This window comes from Bos grunniens, chromosome 19, assembly GCF_055505025.1.
Source record: "Bos grunniens cultivar Pamir isolate PY7600 chromosome 19, Bosgru_T2T1.0, whole genome shotgun sequence".
NCBI lineage: Eukaryota > Metazoa > Chordata > Mammalia > Artiodactyla > Bovidae > Bos > Bos grunniens.
In genome coordinates, this window is record NC_141183.1 from 19,804,391 (window position 1) to 19,823,738 (window position 19,348).

General features: G+C 50.1%; 1 long non-coding RNA gene across 2 annotated transcripts; it reads right to left on the reverse strand.

The window, feature by feature from the left end:
• Nucleotides 1–9,335: 9,335 nt before the first annotated feature.
• On the reverse strand, nucleotides 9,336–18,853 carry LOC147351497 (uncharacterized). 2 transcript variants are annotated; one of them, XR_015148408.1, is made up of 2 exons: nucleotides 18,733–18,853; nucleotides 9,336–9,744 (listed from the first exon to the last, which is right to left on the reverse strand). It is a non-coding gene; the product is annotated as an uncharacterized LOC147351497 (long non-coding RNA). The 2 variants fall into 2 exon arrangements; XR_015148409.1 differs by lacking the exon at nucleotides 18,733–18,853 and adding an exon at nucleotides 10,047–10,281.
• Between the last annotated feature and the right edge of the window lie 495 nt (nucleotides 18,854–19,348).

Here is a 19,348-nt window from a genome sequence, read left to right on the forward strand (position 1 = left end):
GGATGAGTCATGTGGCTTTATCTAGGGGAGGGAATTTCAGTCATAGGAAATGGCAAGTGCATAGGTCCCGAGGCAGGAATGAGCTTCCTGGAGGAGCAAGTCTGAGGCTGGAGGAGCAGGAGCCAACGGAAGGGCAGAGTGGGGGTGACACAAGATGGCTCAGGAAGGGTCCTGGGGCCAGACCCTGTGGGAAGGATGTGGACTTTTATTCCCATCATCTAGTATAACTCGTAAGCTGTCTGATGAAAGAGCTCAAGAACACGTGCAAAGGCAGAGGGGTTGGGGAAGTCACTGGCTGAGCCCCCTGCTTTGAGACCTGCAAGGAAAGGACCATTGTAGGCCACAATCCAGCCAGTGTCCGGGGGCCTTTTCCCAGCTTCATCTTCCTGATTTTCTGTGAGGCTTTCCCTACCCTTTGCCTCAGTGACCCTTCCCTACGCTTACTCCCCTCCGATGTCTCCAGCACCCCCAGTGCGTTCTCTGCTTCCCCAGCCCTTCACTGGGCCTTCCCAACACCCACCCTTCCACTTCCTGCTCCCCTCGGTCAGCTCTCAAGGTGGGAATGACTCCCAGCTCTCCAGCCCCATCTTCTCTCTGGGACCCTGGGCATTCCATCAAGAGCTCCCTACTTAGCCATGTCCCTCAAGGCAGCCTCACACTCCAGACTTGGCCTAAACTGAGGCCATCCCCAGGGGAGAGGCTCTCAGAGACTGTCTGAGGCCTAGGAGGTCTGTAGATCCCCTCCCACCCCTGGAGTCCATTCAAGTTCACAGGTCAGCACCCCTGGACCACCGGTTCCATTTTGATAAAATGCCAATTTCAAAATGTCACTCCTTAGCCCCCACCTTGGGTGGCTGCTCTCTCCCGGAGATGGAGAAACCCTCCTGGGACCAGCACTGAATAGCCTCTCCAGTTGGGTCTCAGGTCACCTTTGTTCCCTGGGTAGACCCTCCCCTCCAGCCTAATGGGACCCTGTCCTTCGCCATGACTTCCAGAACATTTTCACCTCTGTCTTCACCTTGCCTTGAGTGCAACAGGTATTTACTGAGGGCCTACTGTGTGCAAGGCACTGTCCAGGGTGCTGAGGAGCAGAGGGGTACCCAGCATAATCCACCTCTTTCTTCTTGGAGCCTACAGCCTCTGGAGCCCCCCAGGAAGCCCCCACCACCCTTCCCTATCTTTTCGTTCCCACCCCTCCCTCCAGGTGGGGCCACTCAGAGCCTCAGTGGCCAAGTGGCTTCTCCTGCCACTTGGCTTCTGGGCACTTAAGCATATCTTGCCTTGAGTCTGATTGTTCTTTTAGATGAAAATTTCCTTTTTAATTGTAAAAGTAATGCATGCTTTTACTTTGTTTCGAAGTTTTTAGTTACTGATTCAATTTCTTTAATTGATATTAGGCTATTCGGATGTTATTCTTTGAGTTAATTTTTATAATTTGTCTTTGATATCATTCAGCTTAATTAAGTTGTCAAGTTTGTTGGCAAAACAAATAAATAATGTATACTCATCGTGGAAAAATGGAAAACACAGAAAAGATAAAAGAAAAAAATTTTATAATGTAAGAACAGTTAAAGCTTCCCTTTAAAAGAGATGTTGACTTCCCTGACATTCTGGTGGTTAAGACCCAGGCTCCTAATGCAGGGGGCACGGGTTTGATCCTTGGTCAAGGAACTAAGATCCCACATGCCACATGGTGTGGTTAAAAAAAATATATCAGATTATCTGGAACAAAAAAGAAGTCTTTAACAGTTGCCTTTCCACACCTCTTCCGAGCAGAGAAGAGCCTCGATTTCCCCAGTGGGAAATGGAGCCAGCACCTGGGTTGTTGTTTAGTCGCTCAGTCGTATCTGACTCTGCGACCCCATGGATTGCAGCACGCCAGGCTTGCCTGTCCCTTACCATCTCCCAGAGTTTGCTCAGATTCATTTCCATTAAGTCAGTGATACCATCCAACCATCTCATCCTCTGTCACTCCCTTCTCCTCCTGCCCTCAATCTTTCCCAGCATCAGGGTCTTTCCAATTAGTTGGCTCTCCGCATCAGGTGACCAAAGTATTGGAGCTTCAGCTTCAGCATCAGTCCTTCCAGTGAATATTCAGGGTTGATCTCCTTTAGGATCTCCTTTAGGTTTGATCTCTCTGATGTCCAAGGGACTCTCAAGGCTCTTCTCCAGCACCACGCCGAGTCTCTTGAGCATCTGGGACCCCACAGTAACTTGGGCGTGAGCTGTGGTGCAAACAACCAAACCAAATCCTTTTCTGGGAGCAGAAGAGTTTTCCAAGGGTGAGAAGAGAGAAGAAAGAGCATAAGAAAATTGAGTTCTTATTGGAAACCGGGGAGCCCTGCAGAGGGGAGACCCAGCATCCAGAAGTTCCAAGAGAGCATGTTAAAATGGACAGCAGAGCCCCAAAAAAGCACCAGGAGGTCTCGGCCCCTTCCCCACTTACCTCCCCACTTGCCAATCCTCACCTTCTCTGAGATGCAGTGCTTCCCGTGAGATTGGGCATGGCCCCCACGTGCCGCAGCTAAAGAGTCTGTACTCTGCAACAAAGATCTTGCATGCCACGACTAAGACCCAATGCAGCCAAAGAAGGAAAGCAAGAAAGGGCATGGCCACACTTTATAGGGAGCGGCACGTGCCACAAATCCCTCTGTGAATAGCAACATCCAGGACAAACACGAGGGCATGCTCTGTCCTGCGCGTGTCCAGCTGACCTGTGCCCCACCTCTCAAGGACAATGACCACATTTATTCATATTTCTTCTCTGTGTGCCATCATGCCCAGTACTGAAGAGGGTGGGAACACCAACACATTTATTATGCACCTGCTGTGTACTAGACACCTGCCGGGGTCTCACATGGATAGCTAGAATGACCCTTGGAGCTCAGATCCACCTTCTGCACCGATGGGGAAAATCCAGGCCCATCAAGGTGACCTGACACTCCCAGGTGGTGATGGAGCTGACGCCCAGGCCCTGAGGGACGGGGAGAGAGGGAGTGAATGGAGTGAAATGGGGTAGCGATCAGCATGAACAAGAGCGGATCCATAGTGAGATTTAACCTTGACTTTGCTCAGCAGTCATTGCAGTACCTCTGTCTCTCCGAGGCTCTCAGGACTCTCCAAAGAGCCTCGGACGTGCAGGGCACAGCGGGCAGACCCCAGGGCCCTGGTATGGACTTGTGCTAGTGGGCCTTGCTATAGGCTTCTCAGCTTTGCCAGTCTGCTCCAAGAGCCCCAGCCCGTCCCCAGGGTGCAGGACGCCACCCCCAGCCACTCTGGCCCAATTTCTTACAGGCTGCTCTGGGATGGCGTCCCAGTGCCCTATAAATAGCATCTCTCCTGGGCTCCAGACGGCCAGTTGGCAAACACTGTAATTTGCTGAAAAGTTTGGAATGTGTCTAAAAATGAAGGCAAATGAGACCAGCCTGGTGCGGGTGAGACCAGCATATCCATTTCAGAGAAGGGCTGAGACGCTCTCCTGCGCCTGGCCAACGTCTTCATGAGGGTGCCACAGGCAAGGTTTCAGGCAGAGGGGACAAGTGTGAGTCTAGGGAGTCCGTGTTATCATTTCCGGCAACAGTGACTGCCTCTTGTATTGGCCTCACCCTTGACCTTCCTGCCCAAAGAGGGAGAGGGGCTGCCACCACTGGGAGGGGACTGCCATGGCTTAACCTTTTCTTGGACTGTTTCTTGGACTAAATTGAAGAGGACATGGTGAGCACGTAAGGATTACGAGAGCCAGAAGGAAACCCTCCAAATAATTTCATTCAACTTCTCCAGTTGACAAACAAGGAAGTGATTTGACAAAAAGCAAATTGCAGTAGAACCAGACTTAGGCTGAGGGCTCTGGGATCCCAGTTTGGTGCCACGTCTTGGGTTCATGGCCTCCTAAGAGGGTCCACCTCTCTTAGGGATGGGGGAGCGGGGCAGGGGAAGGGTCGGGGGCTCTCTGATCACACTGAACGTTGACAAGTCTTTTTGATGTTCTGGTCTGATCCTGTGCTTCTCATGGTCCCAGGGATGGAGATTCATTCTCATCCACAAACCAGAGAAAGGCCAGAGGGGAACTCACCACTCTGTCTTCAAGCCATGATCAGGGCGTTTCCCCTCTTCAGGTAGAACTCAACTGCCTCAAAAGCCATCTTTTATTAGCCTTTGTCTATCTTCTGGGCTTCCCTGGTGGCTCAGTGGTAAAGAACCCGCCTGCCAATGCAGGAGATGCAAGAGATGCAGGTTCGATCCCTGGGTCAGGAAGATTCCCTGCAGGAGGGAATGGCTACATGCTCCAGTATTTTTGCCTGGAGAATCCCATGGACAGAGGAACCTGGCAGGCTACAGTCCATGGGGTGGCAAAGAATCACGATCTTCTGGGGTTTTGACTTTTCCCTAAAGGAAGAATCAGAGCACTGAGAGTAGTGGTAGAATGAGAAACAGGAATTCTGAGCTGGAGCCCCCGGATCCAGCACGCCCTGACTCTATTACCTTGGGCAAGTCACCTCCCTTCATGGAGCTTCAGGGAACCCATACGTAAAACCATAGTGACAAGAAAAGCGTCCACTCACGGAGGCCGTGACCGTGCGCTTCACGTGCATCGTTCTCTTCTCCTCGTATCGACTACACACACAGTGTATATTCTTATCCCATTTTACAGAGGAAATTGAGGCAGAGATACAACAATATACAACCAAGTATATTATTCAAGACCACATCTTTTGTTTTAAGTTCAAAACCCACTGCACTGCTCTGAGGTCCCTTTTAGCTCTAATATTTCTGTCTTTGGTGGCTCTGAACACAATTTTGTTCTTGTTTAGTCATTGTGTCTGACTCTTTTGCCACTCCATGGACTGTAGCCCGCCAGGCTCCTCTGTCCATGGAATTCTCCAGGCAAGAATACTTGAGTGGGTTGCCATTCCTTTCTCCAGGCCAAACACACACAAGGAACTAGTAATAGCTTGGTTGGTTGCTCCCAGCTCTTGTCTGTTGAGAGTCTTTGTTTGAGGCAGGGCAGGCTGGCAGCGAAGACAGTTCACATCCATGGAGAAGCTGTACTTCGAGAAGGAACCAGGACATCGAGGCCTTGGTCCTTCGGGGAAGGCCACCATTTCTCCGCAGAAGGCACCTGCCTCCCTGCCCGGTCACACTGGGGAATTGTGACTGAAAAGCGACATCTTGTGTCCAGTTTTAGAACTGCACCCCAGCAGGACCATTTCCAGGGTGAAGAGGACAATGAAGAATGAGGGGAAATACTATAAATATTAGACTTAGGTGGTCATCTAAGATATTTGTAAAGTTTTTAAAACACAGGCTTCAGGGCCTCATACCAGACTTAGAGAAACATAACTTCAAGGTGAGAGAGGGGGGAATCTGGTTTTTAGGCTCAGGAAATTCTACAGCAGTCTAGCTGAGAAACAGGTGCCAGAGTGCTGGTCAGAAGACCTTGTCCATTGCAGCACCTCCAACTGGTGTCTCATTCCTGTCTGAGCCAGTGGAACTTTTTAGGCTGCTGGCAAAACTAAATCCATTAGGTCCTATTTACAAAAGTAAATCTGCTACTGCTGCTGCTAAGTCGCTTCAGTCGTGTCCAACTCTGTGTGACCCCATAGATGGCAGCCCACCAGGCTCCGCCGTCCCTGGGATTCTCCAGGCAAGAACACTGGAGTGGGTTGCCATTTCCTTCTCCAATGCATGAAAGTGAAAAGTGAAAGTGAAGTCACTCAGTCGTGCCCGACCCTCAGCAACCCCATGGACTGCAGCCTTCCAGGCTCCTCCATCCAGGGATTTTCCAGGCAAGAGCACTGGAGTAAATCTACCTGCACCTTAAATTTGATTTGTTGTTGTTGTTGTTCAGTCGCTGTCATGTCCGACTCTTTGGGACCTCATGGACTGCAGCACTCCAGGCTTCCCTGTCCTTCACTGTCGCCTGGAGTTTGCTCAAACTTATGTCCATTGAGTCCATGATTAGGAAATAAAATGGCAGCTAATAGGCACTTCCTATTGGTCCAGTGGGTTAGGCTCTGCACTCCCAATGCAGGGGGCCTGGGTTTGATCCCTGGTCAGGGAACTAGGTCCCACATGCCCCAACTAAGAAACCTGCTGCAGTCAAATATGTGTGTGTATATATATAATATAATATATTATATATATATATATATGTGTGTATAATATATATTTTATATATATATATAATGGCAGCTAATAAAGAAAATGTTCATATGGAATTGGTCATTTTAGATCAATGTCAATGAATTTTAGTCCAGAAGCAGAAGATACAAACATCTTTCTTTTCTTTCTTTTTTACTGCAGTGGTTCTCAGCCAGCAGAGACTAGCTCAATGAGTCCCTCAAACACTAGCAACAGAACTCACACTGTGGTTTATGCTTTCCAAAGCACTTTTCATGTTATTTACCTAATCATTTTTCCCAATCACCATAACCTCCCTTTAAACAAATAAGCCTGGGTCTGAGGCTTGGGCGGTTACGACACCTCAAGCCACAAAGCACGTTGATAGGAGCATCTGTGTAGGGTCCTCATGTGACCTGCTGCCACTCAGTTCCCCCCTCGCCCCCTAGTCGGGCTGTCATCCTGCCCTTTCCCCATTCGGGAAGCTTCTCTGGCTCCCCAGCAAGTTCAAGTGCACACAGGCCTGGTATCCAGGCCCACCCAGCCTGGAACCATCTTCTCTCTCCACCTGTATCTCCTGGCTCTTCCCAGCTGGGATCTATCTTACCCTCCCCGCCTCCCTGCTGGTATTCGAGCCGTTCCCCTGCAGAGCGAGCACCCCTTGGAGGAAAAGAACGAGGGGAGGAATAGAAGGAGTCCTCTTCAGGGTGGGGGATGCTGGCAGTGGGTCCCCTTCACAACACCCTCCAAACCTCCACAGCCGGCCTCACTTCTTTAGCCTCTACCAGTACCTCCTCCTCCAGGAAGCCTCCCCGGCCTTGGGTGAATATCCAGTGTCCAAGAGTACAGTCACAGACTCTCACTGCCTTCCCTACACATACCTCACACATATACCCACCATTTTGCCCTTTCTGCCCAGCACCTTAAACTTTTCAGATATTTCTGTTCATCCCTTCTGTCACAGGAGGGGGTGGGTAGATAAGAGAGTGCCACCATCCATGCTGGAACCCACTATGAATTTATGAACAGAATGGGGGTGACTGACAGAGTCCCCGTCCTGCCACCTTACATGCTGGGGGGCATCCGCAGAAATCACTGCAGGCTACTGTGACCACTAAAGGCGCTCACTGGTCAGCACTACAGAGTGACCACGGGTCTACTTTCTGGCTCCTGGAGTGAAATAACAGAGTCACTCTAGGGTCAGGAGGGCCAGCTTGACTGGAAGGCTGACATGGAGGAGGGGCCAAGGGGACTGGAGCACTGTGGCCACATGCCACTCTCACGCCATCCTCAGGGTAGGAACATAAGGTTTTTCTTTTTTGGCTGCACCCCGAAGCATGCAGTATCCTAGTTCCCTGACCAGGGATCAAACACATGCCCCATGCAATGGAAGTGTGGTGTCTTAACCACTGGACCGCCAGGGATGTCCTGGAACCAAATATTTAAACCCACATCTTGCATCTTACAGGTGAGAAAATGGAGGGTGGAGGGGCAGCAATGAAATTCTATGGCAGTCCTTTCTGCCTTTAACACCTGAACTTGGCCCTGAGGCTGGTGCTTCTCAGTCCTCATGGTGCAATAGCATCACGGGTGGGCCCTTTAAACACTTCCAAGTCCCACTCTGCACCCAGACCCTCTGTAGGTGGGACCCAGCTGACAGTATATTTCAAGTTGCGAGGGGATTCTGGTGTGCAGTCAAGGGAAGAATGGACACTGAAGACTGAGACAGCATTTTGCAAACTGTCCCTACATCTCACTGTGTGGCTCCTTGTCCACCTGAGCCACTTCTTTCCTCATCTGTGAAATGGGAATGATCGCAGTCCCCTGAGTAGATGAGTTGAAGCGCTTCCTTAACTAACACTATGACCAGCATGCTTGGCTCCCTTTACTCTGCTTTATGGCAAAGCCCTTATCATCTGCAAGCATACTATATATTTTCAGATGTATCATGTTCACACTTTTCTGATTAGCATCCCCTACCTCCGCTAGGCATCGTCCACATCAGGGCCAGGATCTTCATCTTTGCTTCATTTTGTCTTTTGCTGGATCCCAGTCATCAAGCAACTCACATAGCACTTGGCACAGTAAAGGCCTGATAAATATTTGTCGAATGAATGAATGAATCACTGTGCCTGGCACCAAGGCTGGCCTCTGCTAAATGTCACTGGCGTCACTGCAGCTGCTGTGGTTGTGGTCACAACTTTCCAGCCTGAACTGTTCACGTCTCGAGCTGCATCCAATCCTGAAGCCACCCAGGACTTCCCTAGTAGGCCAGTGGTTAAGAATCTGCCAGCTAATGCAGGGGGCATGGGTTTGATCCCTGGTCAGGGAAGATTCCACACGCTGCGGGGCAACTAAGCCCATGTGCCACAGTGACTGAACCGGATCCTTAGAACCCATGCTCCGCAACAAGAGAAGCCACGGCAACGAGAAGCCCGTGCAGTGTGATCAAGAGGAGCCCCTGCTCGCTGCAACTAGAGAAAGCCCATGAGCAGCAGTGAAGACTCAACACAGCCAAAAGTCAACTAATTAAAAACAAATAAAGTCATCCAAAGTCAAGCTGACTGTCCCTTCTTCTAAAACTTGCCTCTGTGCCCTGCTCCTCAGACCTCCCTATCCTGGACACCAGCTGGGAGAAGCGACAAAGTTTCAAGATTTCATTTGTAATTCTTGGCTGATGAAGTGTCAGAAATATTGGAAAGGCAGAGTCATAAATCTGATCCTAATATAGCATTGAGCTTATTAATGAAGAATAAATCACTGAGGGAAACCTCCCCGGAGTGCTTCGCCGGGGCCTGCAGGGAGGATGGCATATTTATGTGCAAGCGTATCGGGTCTTTTACTTTCTCAGATATATGGCCAAGGCGGATTTGTCAGGGCAGTCGCCTTAACATCCACCAATTATATTTTTTCTAGTAAAAATTAATCTCTTCTGTAGAAACCTCCTAAGCATTTATTGGATTAGGACTACATCCAAATATAAAAAATTAAACATATACACACATGGCATAGCACACACCGCTGTGGGCCTTTGGCAGGTCTTGAAATAGAATGACTATACCCCGGCACCCAAGGTACTCCCCCAGCGAAAAAACCAGATTGGAGGAGCTGGAGAGGTCCATCTTCATTGCAATCAGGTGGGGAAACCAAGGCCCAGACAGGGGACGTGCCTTACTCATGGTCACAGTCACCAAAATCGGCCCAAGGCTAATAAATGAGACAAGAAACTCTGGTCTTTATTCCAACCCCTAAAAGATGTCCACATCCTAGGGACTAACCACTGGCCATCCAGAGGTTAGGACTCCACTCTTTCACTGCCAAGGGTATGGGTTCAATTCCTGGTTGGGAAACTAAGATCATGTTGGGAACCATGCAAGCCACATCAGTTCAGTTCGGTCACAGTCTTGTCTGACTCTTTGTGACCCCATGGACTGCAGCACGCCAGGCTTCCCTGTCCATCACCAATTCCTAGAGCTTGTTCAAATTCATGTCCCTCGAGTCGGTGGTGCCATCCATCCTCTGTCATCCCCTTCTCCTTCTGCCTTCAATCTTTCCCAGCATCAGGGCCTTTTCCAATGAGTCAGTTCTTCACATCAGGCTTCTCCGTGCAAGCAGCATGGGTGGCTGAAAAAAAAAAATGAAGTTCAAAAGATGCTCTAATCCCTTCATTGCCCTAATGAGAATATGTTACTTGCTACATGGGAAGAGAGACTTTCCAGGCGTGATTAAACAAAGGATGTGGAGATTATCCTCATTGGGTGCAATATCCAAAGGATCCTTGTAAATGAAAGAGGGAGGCAGGAGAGTCAAGAGAACTAAGAACAGAAAAGAGGTTAGAATAGTGCAGTGGCTTCTAGAAGCCAGAAAAGGTGAGGGAGTAAGGGCTTTTTTTCTTTTTTTTTTAATAACCAAGATTTATTTCTCACTCATGGTATGTGATCATCATGGGTTGACTGGGGATTCCATTCTATGCCTTCGTCGTTCTCCATGCGAGCTCGGTTGCTCAGTCGTGTCTGACTCTTTGCGACCCCGTGCACTGTGCCTGCCAGGCTCCTCTGTTCATGGAATTTCCCAGGCAGGAATACTTCAGTGGGTTGCCATTTCCTCCTTCAGGGGATCTTCCTGACCCAGGGATTGAACTCACATCTCCTGAGTCTCCTGCATTAAGGCGGATTCTTTACAACGGAGTGACCGAACAACAGCAATCACAAACCCACCTCAGTCTTAGGAGAATAAGCTATTCTCCTCCAAGGGTCATCACTACATGCCTCCCACCCCCTCCTCTTTTCTGAGAAACTAAGGAAATGGTGACTGTTTCCAGGGCATCCCCCCTCCCCTAAAATGCACCCCCCCCGCCGCAGGGTCTCCTGTTCTCAGCCACCAGCTCCTGCCACCCCTCCTGGCTTCAGGAGCCACAGAGCCGGAAGGCTTCTTCCCGATGGCTCTTCGGGGTCCTGCTCCAGTCTAGTGACTCTTCTCTCCATCCTGGGTCCTCAGGGACAGGGAGGTGGCTCAAGGAGCTCCCAGGAGAGCTCCCAGGAAACAGATCCAAATTGAGGGGAAGAGGGAAAGTGAAAATTTGTGAAAAAGAGGTGGGCAGTGGTGGTCATTCTCGAAGTCTAGCTGGTGGCCTGCCTAGCCTGCCTGGCAGCTTATTGAAGCACATTTTCCTGGACTCTTCTCTTTTATTAAGGAAAAGGTGTGAGCTCAGCCACTCCAGGCTGAGCCCTACCAGTTTGGGGAAGTCATGTGACCTCTCCACACCCACCGTGTCCCTGCCATAAAGTGGGGGTTCTGATTTGCACATAATGGGAGTGCTGAAGATTGATATACACACATAAAGCATGGAGGCAGAGTCTGTGGGTACCCTGCCCATATGCCTCGGGGTCCCATCATCTTGGAGCCCAAAGGACCTAACAATTTTTAGAAAACTTGAAAAAAAATGTATTTGTTTTAGGCTGTGCTGGGCCTTCGTCGTTGCACCGGCTAGTTGCTGTGGCTGGTGGCTAGATGCACTTCTCATCGCAGTGGCCCCTCTTGTTTCGGAGCAGTAAGTAATCCAGGCACGAGGGCTTCAGTAGTTGCAATACGTGGGCTCTAGGGCACAGGCTCAAAAGTTGTGACACATGGGCTTAGGTGCTCCAAGGCACATGGAGTCTTCCAGGACCAGGGATCGAACCCGTGTCTCCTGCATCAGCAGGCTGACTCTTTGTCATTGAACCACCAGGGAAGCCCCAAAAGACCTAACTTGTGACTGTCTGAGGGCCCAGAAGTGCCACAGCATGAATGCTCCCAGCTCCCTCAGCACACTCATCCAAGGACAGAATGGACTTGGTGTATAAATGCTCCCTCGTCCTTTAGGCAGATCGCTCTGAGGTATGGCTCCCCCACTGGCTCCCTGAGTCCCCCAGCGAGATTAAACCCCCATCATCCACAGTGTGATAACATTCTCCAGGTTGATAACACAGCCTTCGTCAGCTGCCTTCCCTTCCCCGCCTCTCTTTCCCACTCTCCTGCTGGAGTTGGCTGTGACCACCTCTCAAATAAGGGCTTCCCTGGTAGCTCAGACAGTAAATCTGCCTGCAACTTAGGAGACCTAGGTTCAGTCCCTGGATTGGAAAGATTCTCTGGAGAAGGGAATGGTTACCCACTCCAATATTCTTGCCTGGAGAATTCTATGGACACAGGAGCCTGGCAGGCTACGGTCTATGGGGTTGGAAAAAGTGGGATATAACTGAATGACTAACATACACACACACACACAACTCTCAAATAAACAACTTGCCCTGATTCTACTGGCAAGGAGTCTCTGGGGGACTCCAGGTGGCGATGAGCCTTAGAATAGGGTCTGGCAGCCAGGAAGTGAATTCTCCTTGGCTCTCAGTGTGGAGATCAGGTTAGACCAGACCAGAAAAAGTCAGTACAGGGCCTTGGGCTGTGCTGTGGCCTGGAAGAACAAGGAGAGGCTGGCTGGAAGAAAGCCACTGTAGTCCCCACACTATCCTTTCTTAGATCTGAGCATCTGCCTGCCAGCGAGCTGAGCTATACTCCCAATTCCAATAATCCCATCTCTCTGGATGCCAAACCCCCTCCATCTGAAATTACCCTTAACCAGCACTGTCTCTTGCCCCATCTCCTTTCTTACTTCCTCCAACAAAGCAAACACTCCTTAGAGACATCTTGCCTCCAAATCTTGAAACTACCACGTGAAGCCCCGGCTGCCTGAGGCCCTAGCCACATGAATCCTAGTCCCAGGGGCATTGAAGTCACCTCCCCGAGAAATCCCTATGATTTCATCTTCTACTTAATCTTTATTTCGCCTCATACTTTTTAGAACTTCAAATAATTTCTCATTTGTAGTAACTAGGAAGCCATAAATCGTCCCTTTATGTCTGAGGAAAATCAATTGTTATTTGACATTTTACCTTAATATTCCCGACTTCCTTCAACTGTAATAAAGCTTCCATCTGCCTTTTATTTTACAGGCAATTAGTAAGTCACCTTTTAAAAATTTCTCCACATTTTCTATCGAATGAATGCCAGGATCGAAAGGGGAGAGCTGTTTTATGGGATTGAACTCACCGAGCAGAAGGGGTTTATCTGTAGCCTTCGAGGTACCAACACTCGTTAATGGGTTTTATTGATTCGGGGGCTTTTTAACCCTTAGCAATAATACAGGTGTCACCCGCCTGTGGCACTCAGGAGAGGGGTGGGGAGCTGGGGCGGGCAGGGAAAAGCCGGCACTGTCCAGAGAAGCCCTTTGAAATGGGATCTCTCCTGGCCCAACTACACTCTCAAAGGTAAATCACAGCTCAGACACCCTCTATTTTCAAGAGAGAAAGTTTGGGGATTTTTCCCTCAAATTACACAGGGGAATGTGATGCTGCTGCTGTCCGCCCCCCACCCCCCTCCATGGGATCAAAGGAAAGAGACCTATCGTTGGGTCTGAGGACCTGGGAGTGGTTCCCAGGGTGCCTCTTAGAGCCTTGGGCAGGTGATGCCAAGAACTCCTGAGGCTCAGTCTCCCCAGCTGCAGTGTGGGGAGAAGACTCCCTGCCCCCTCCCGGGGCTGCCAGGGTCTGCCCACCAGACCTCGTTGTGAGAAACACTTGGAAGAGCATGGAAGGTGGAAGAAACTATACAATGAACTAACCAGAACTATGGCCACAAGTGGGAAATCTCAGTCCACAAACTCCAGAATGACACCTTCCTTGCCTTTCTAACCTCCCAGGTGGTACTAGTGGTAAAGAATCCATCTGCCAATGCTGTAGACGCAAGAGACACGGGCTTTGATCCCTGGGTTGGGAAGATCCCCTGGAGGAGGAAATGGCACCCCACACCAGTATTCTTGCATGGGAAATCCCCTGGGCAGAGGAGACTGGCAGGCTACAGTCCATGGGGCTGCAAAGGGACACAAGTGAGCACATGGCTGCTCTTTGCTTTTCTAGAACTTGCCCTAATTGCTGCTGCACCTCCTTTCCACAGGGCCTTTCCCCAGGAGATTCTCCAGAACCCCCAACCACCTTCCCCTTTCACCCCCAGTGTCCTTTCCTGCAGGCCATCCTCTGATCCCAAAGCCCAAGAGGCCTTTCTTGGTCCAGACTAAAAGCTAGAAGCGTTAGCACGGTTAGCAAGAGATAATGAAGCAAGCAGAGGAAATGCTCTTGGTGACAGGTTCCGAGTGTTCACTCTGAAATTCTTTCAGCACTGCTAGATTCTTGAGCCCTTTTCTTTAAAATGTTGCAGGGGAAAGGCTCAGTCTGAGGCAAACCTTCCCCAGGTGGAGGGTCTGCCTGTGATGGGAGGAGAAAGAAATTGGTGTGCGAAGAGGAAGAGGAGGGCAAGGGCTTTCTGCATTCAAAGGAAGCTGCTTGCAGGAATCATTCTGTTATTTGCAAGATCAATGCAAAATGAAAATGCAAGGTCCTTTCTTCATGCTTGACTAAGACTATCAAGACAGCAACAGAAGAGCATGAAACGAGAAGTCGAGGCCCTTTTAAGGCAGGACCCACCCACGAAGCCCTGTCTGCTGGGATGAGAGTTGTATTTTGATCAACTCTTTCCTACCATCTCTCCATGTCTGATCTTTCTTTTAAATTTTTCTTATTTTTATTTTTTATTATTTATTTAAAAAGACCCAGCTGTTCTGGGTCTTCATTGCTGCACGTGGGCTTTCTCTAGTTGCAGCAAGCAGGGGCTCCTTGGTAGTTGCGGTGCTCGGGCTTCTCATTGCAGTGGCACGCTTCTCTTGCTGTGGAGCACAGGCTCCAGGCGTGTGGGCTTCACTGGTTGCAGCACGTGGGTTAGTTGCCCTGTGGCATGTAGAATCTTCCCAGACCAGGAATCAAACCCATGTCCCCTGCATTGGCAGACAGATTCTTATCCACCGTACCACCAAGGAAATCTTCCATGTCTGATCCTAAAAGAACAACACTCTGACCTAATATCTGATGCAACTGGGTAAGTTGGGGCCTCTTCTAATAATAATAAGAGCTAATACTTGCTCCGGAGAAGGCAATGGCACCCCACTCCAGTACTCTTGCCTGGAAAATCCCATGGATGGAGGAGCCTGGAAGGCTGCAGTCCATGGGGTCACTGAGGATCGAACATGACTGAGCGACTTCACTTTCACTTTTCACTTTCATGCATTGGAGAAGGAAATGGCAACCCACTCCAGTGTTCTTGCCTGGAGAATCCCAGGGATGGGGGAGCCTTGTGGGCTGCTGTCTATGGGGTCACACAGAATTGGACACTACTGAAGTGACTTAGCAATAGCAATAGCAATACTTGCTCAAGTCTTGCCATGTGGCAGACACTGATTCAGCACTTGGCATTGTATTAACTCATTTAGTCTTCCCAACAACCAGAAGAGATTGGTCTAGTAGGACTCCCATTTCACAGATGAGGAAACTGAGGCAAAGAGAGGGTAAATCTTGCTTCAGTTCTCAGAGCTGATAAGTGGTGGAGACAGGTTTTGGCAGTTTGGCTCCAGAGTCATGCTTTTAATAACTCCTCTCTGCTGCCTCTCTGAAAAGATACCAGGAAAATCTCAACAGTGACAACCTCCTCACTGGAGTTTTTGCTTCTCAGCATTTCTAGCCCAATGCTTTTCAACTACATTGACACCACACGCCATCTCGAAGTACGTCATAGGTGTCATATTACTAGTTCTAAAGTACCTAAGTCTGTGAAGAATTGAACTTGCTCTTCATAGTCCTTGAGGTGGATTCTTAGGGATGCCAGTAAATGTCATCACAAGATGTGGCAGGGCAGGAGTAGCAAGAATTGCAGCTCTAACTTCGTTATTACAGGATGGGAGGAGTACTGAGAGGAAGCCTCTCAACACTCAAGCTATCCTAGGGACACCACTGACACCTGGTGGCCACCAGTGGAATTACAGGCCTAGTGTCGGAGCGACAAGACACGTTCTTCCTCCACCCACTAGCCAGGGGGAGGAACTATATTCCTAACTCCAATAATTACATCTCCCTTAATCCCAAACCCATTAGTCTGAAGTTTTCCCCAACCATTACCTTCTTTAATCCATCTCCCTTTTTCTAGTTCCTTAAACACAAAGCAAATCCAGCCATTTCCATGCTTCAGTTATCTTGCCTCTAAATCTTAAAACCACCATGTGAAATGGCCCTAAGTACAGTTACAGAAGGAAGCAGGCTATCAGCTCTGTTTGAGTTGGAAGGACCTCCTGGGGAGGGGCACCTTAAGGATGGATTAAAAATTAGCCAGGAAGACAACAGGGGAAAGAAACCCCTGGCAGAGGGGACAGAAATGAGCCAGGCTTTGTAAGAAAAGGATACAAGGCATATTTTGTACCAGGATGCACACTATGATTATTATATCATTTCACACTCAAAAACTACCTTGCTCACCCTTTAATGTGAGGAAATAAAGATTCAGGGAGATAAGCTTACCTGCCCAAAGTGATCAGATATCTAAGTGGCAGGGCCAGCTTGTCTGATACGAGTTGTAGAGGATTTGAGCTAGTTCAGATCAGGAAAAACTCCAGATCACCCAGGAAAAATAATTAACATTCAGTGTGGATCTCAAGTCCCCTCATAGTCCTTGGTTCTGAAGCCTGCCCAGTCTTCAGAGACACTGCTAGGACCATAAGAATCCCACCAAGGCAGCTGGCACTGGCTGTGCTGTGCTTCCATGCAGGACAGAGAAGGCTGCAGACACTGAGATTTACGACGGCCACGGCCTTCATGACTTAATGGTAAGGAGTTGAGCTATTTCATCTCATCACACCATTTTGCCTAGAAATGGCTGCAAACCTGCATTCCAGGATGGCTTTCAGTCATGAGAGGGTGACCTGTGTATCTACTAAATCATATTAATACTCAGGGCAGCAGGGCTGCGCTTCCTTCCCTCTGCAGTGTCTTTCGCCTTCTGCCAGCCATGTTCTTCTCTGAAGGAGTCTCTTTGGACCAGCAATGCTGAGAAATGCAGAGGAGGGGCAGTAAGGCCACTCTGGTGTGACCCAACCTTGGGCCATCTGGCCTTCAACACACCCAGAGCTAGGGAAACCCTCGTGGAGCAGCAAATTGCCTTGCAACCCCCCCACCTCTAGACCCCTCAACTCTCTGCCAAGAATTAACATAAATCCCCTCCCCCTTCCCTCCCTTTTTTCCTCCTTCTCCCCCTCTCCACCTCTCCCAGCCTCACCCAGCTACTCCCCCTCCCCCTCCAGGCCCTCCCTGGGGTGGGACCACTTGTGGAGCAGTTCAAATGAAGGCATGACCCCTTCATCTCAGGGGGCTCAGTTCTTGAACAAGACCCTCCAGAAGATCTTGTGTATAAGGGGCTTCCCTGTGAAGTGAAAAAAGTGAAAGTCGCTCAGTTGTGTCTGACTCTTTGCAACCCCATGGACTATATATTCCATGGAATTCTCCAGACCAGAATACTGAAGTGGGTAGCCCTTCCCTTCTCCAGGGGATCTTCACAACCCAGGGATAGAACCAGCATCGCTTGCATTGCAAGCAGATTCTTGGCAGGGGGTTCCCTGTGTTCCCCTTAAACTCCCTCCCAAGTACAAGCATGAGAACTCTTCTCCACACCTGCCTAGGGATCCAGAGACTTGCTTTAGCGCTCCAGGGGTCCAGGTAATGGGGTGGAGATAGAGTAACTTCCCATCCTGGGTGCAGCCTTGGTGATCCAATGGCAGGTCCCTGGGCACAGACTGTGGGGCTGTCTCTGCAGTGGGCATTGGCTGATGATGACTCTGGTAGACAGTGTCCTCAATGACCCTTTTCACCGTCCACTCAGCAGCACTTCCTGACTCAGGAGCTTCATGAACCCCTTCCCCAGATTTGTCCCTAAATCTGGGGTCCCCTATCTTACTTACTTACTTACCCCTTGCTTACTCCTCCCCTCACTCGCCCCTGGGGTCCCACCTTACACTTGCTTGGTCCTTCACAGAAAAAAACTCTCCTTCACTTTTCCCTCATGATATATCTTGATGGCCCATTAAAAGTCAAATCTAAATCACTAGCTACAGACAGCTGTTGTTTTTGTTTAGTTTTACTCAGTTGTATCCGACCCTTTGTGACCCCATGTATTGTAACCTGCCAGGCTCCTCGGTCCATTGGATTCTCCAGGCAAGAATACTGGAGTGAGTTGCCATTTCCTTCTCCAGGGAATCTTCCTGACCCAGGGATTGAACCCACCTCTCCTCCATTGCAGGCAGATTCTTTATTGCTGAGCCACCAGGGAAGACCTGAGACAGACAGTTGCCCTTCTTCTAAAAATAGAGAGGACTGGTCTTCAAATCCTCCCTGGAAGGAGAGAAGCGTTTGTAACCAACCTTGTTGGACTCATGCCCTCCTTTCATCTTCAATTCCCCCAGAATAATCAGCAAATTAAAGGAAGGAAACTAAAACAGGCCAGTTTCCATAGTGAGACAGAGGTTGGTTCTCCTGGTACCAGTGGGCACTTCCCGCTGCTTTCTGAGGGGTTTGCACCCAGCAAAACGGATGATGTAGTTCTGGGATTGGTCAGCAGGGGGAGTACGGAGCCCGTGGGCGGCCGGCGAGGCTGCAGTGGGACCAGGCGTAGGCTTTCATCCCCAAGAGTCCCGGACCAACAGGACCCGCGGGTCCTCTCCCTTCAAGGCTCCTTGAAGCCAAAATTTGTGGGCAGGTGGGGGCCAAACATTGCCAGGGCATTTCTCTTGCTTCAGGGAAGCTGGGAGTCCTTGGACAGCGCCACGGCACTCAGGCCAAGGCGGAAAACGGGATCCCTTCCCTGTGCCTGCCTCCAGAGATCTGGTCCCAGTTGGTGGTGGAAAGGCTGAGTATTTCCTCTGTTTCCAGATATGTGAAATCGCAGGGTTAGCACACCTGAGATCCCTGAATCTCTGAAGGCGGTGTGCGTGGAGGGGAGGGCACTTGTCCTCAGCTATCTCAGAAAACCCAATGGAAGAGGTTCCTCTACCCTCTAGACAGTTGCCCAGAGTGACCCATGTGCCAAGGGCTGACCACCTGGCAGACACTGGTGCTTTCTGTGATCCCGAACTAGGAAAGGTCCCCAGTGATCAATACAGGAGAAGAAATTAAATGCGAGTACATGCAGCTCCTTTGATAAATGTCAACTCACCGAGTCCATGGGAGTTGGGGCGGGGGGGCTGGTGTTAGTGGTCAGCCTTCCCTTCTAGCTCTCCCAGTCCTGCCAGTGTTTCGTGCCCGGCTTACTCCTCTCGCCCTAAGGAGAAATTGTCACGAGTCTCCCTTAGCTTGGTATTCTGTATCCTCCCCACTCCTCCCCCGCCAAAGCCATCAAACCTAATTACCGGAAACAGGGCTTTATTCTAAGAATGAAATGGGGCTGAAGGGTGAGGCCTCATAGGTTCTGCTTCCTCTGGAAAAAAAAAGTCAGAGTGCTTGGGACACGGTGGCAAGGGCCCCCGTGGCTGTGACTTTGACCAGCCTCCCCTGGTCAAGGATGGACTCGGTGCAAACTCTCTTCAGGGCAGGGACAGGGACCTGGAAGAGGTCAAGTGCACGGTGGTGGGAGCTGGAGGGACCTCGTTGTGGCCTGGGACCTGAGAGCAGTCACCACTATGCCCTCCTTTGGTGAGGGAAGAGGCACAAATGTCCCCCACCGGGCCCTGGGGCAGCTCTCCACGGGCTGCCTGGGGCTTCAGAGCCTCCCTGGAGTCAGGGGGTGGGGGAAGCCGCCTGGGAATCCTGTTCACCCCAGGGAAGCAGCAGGT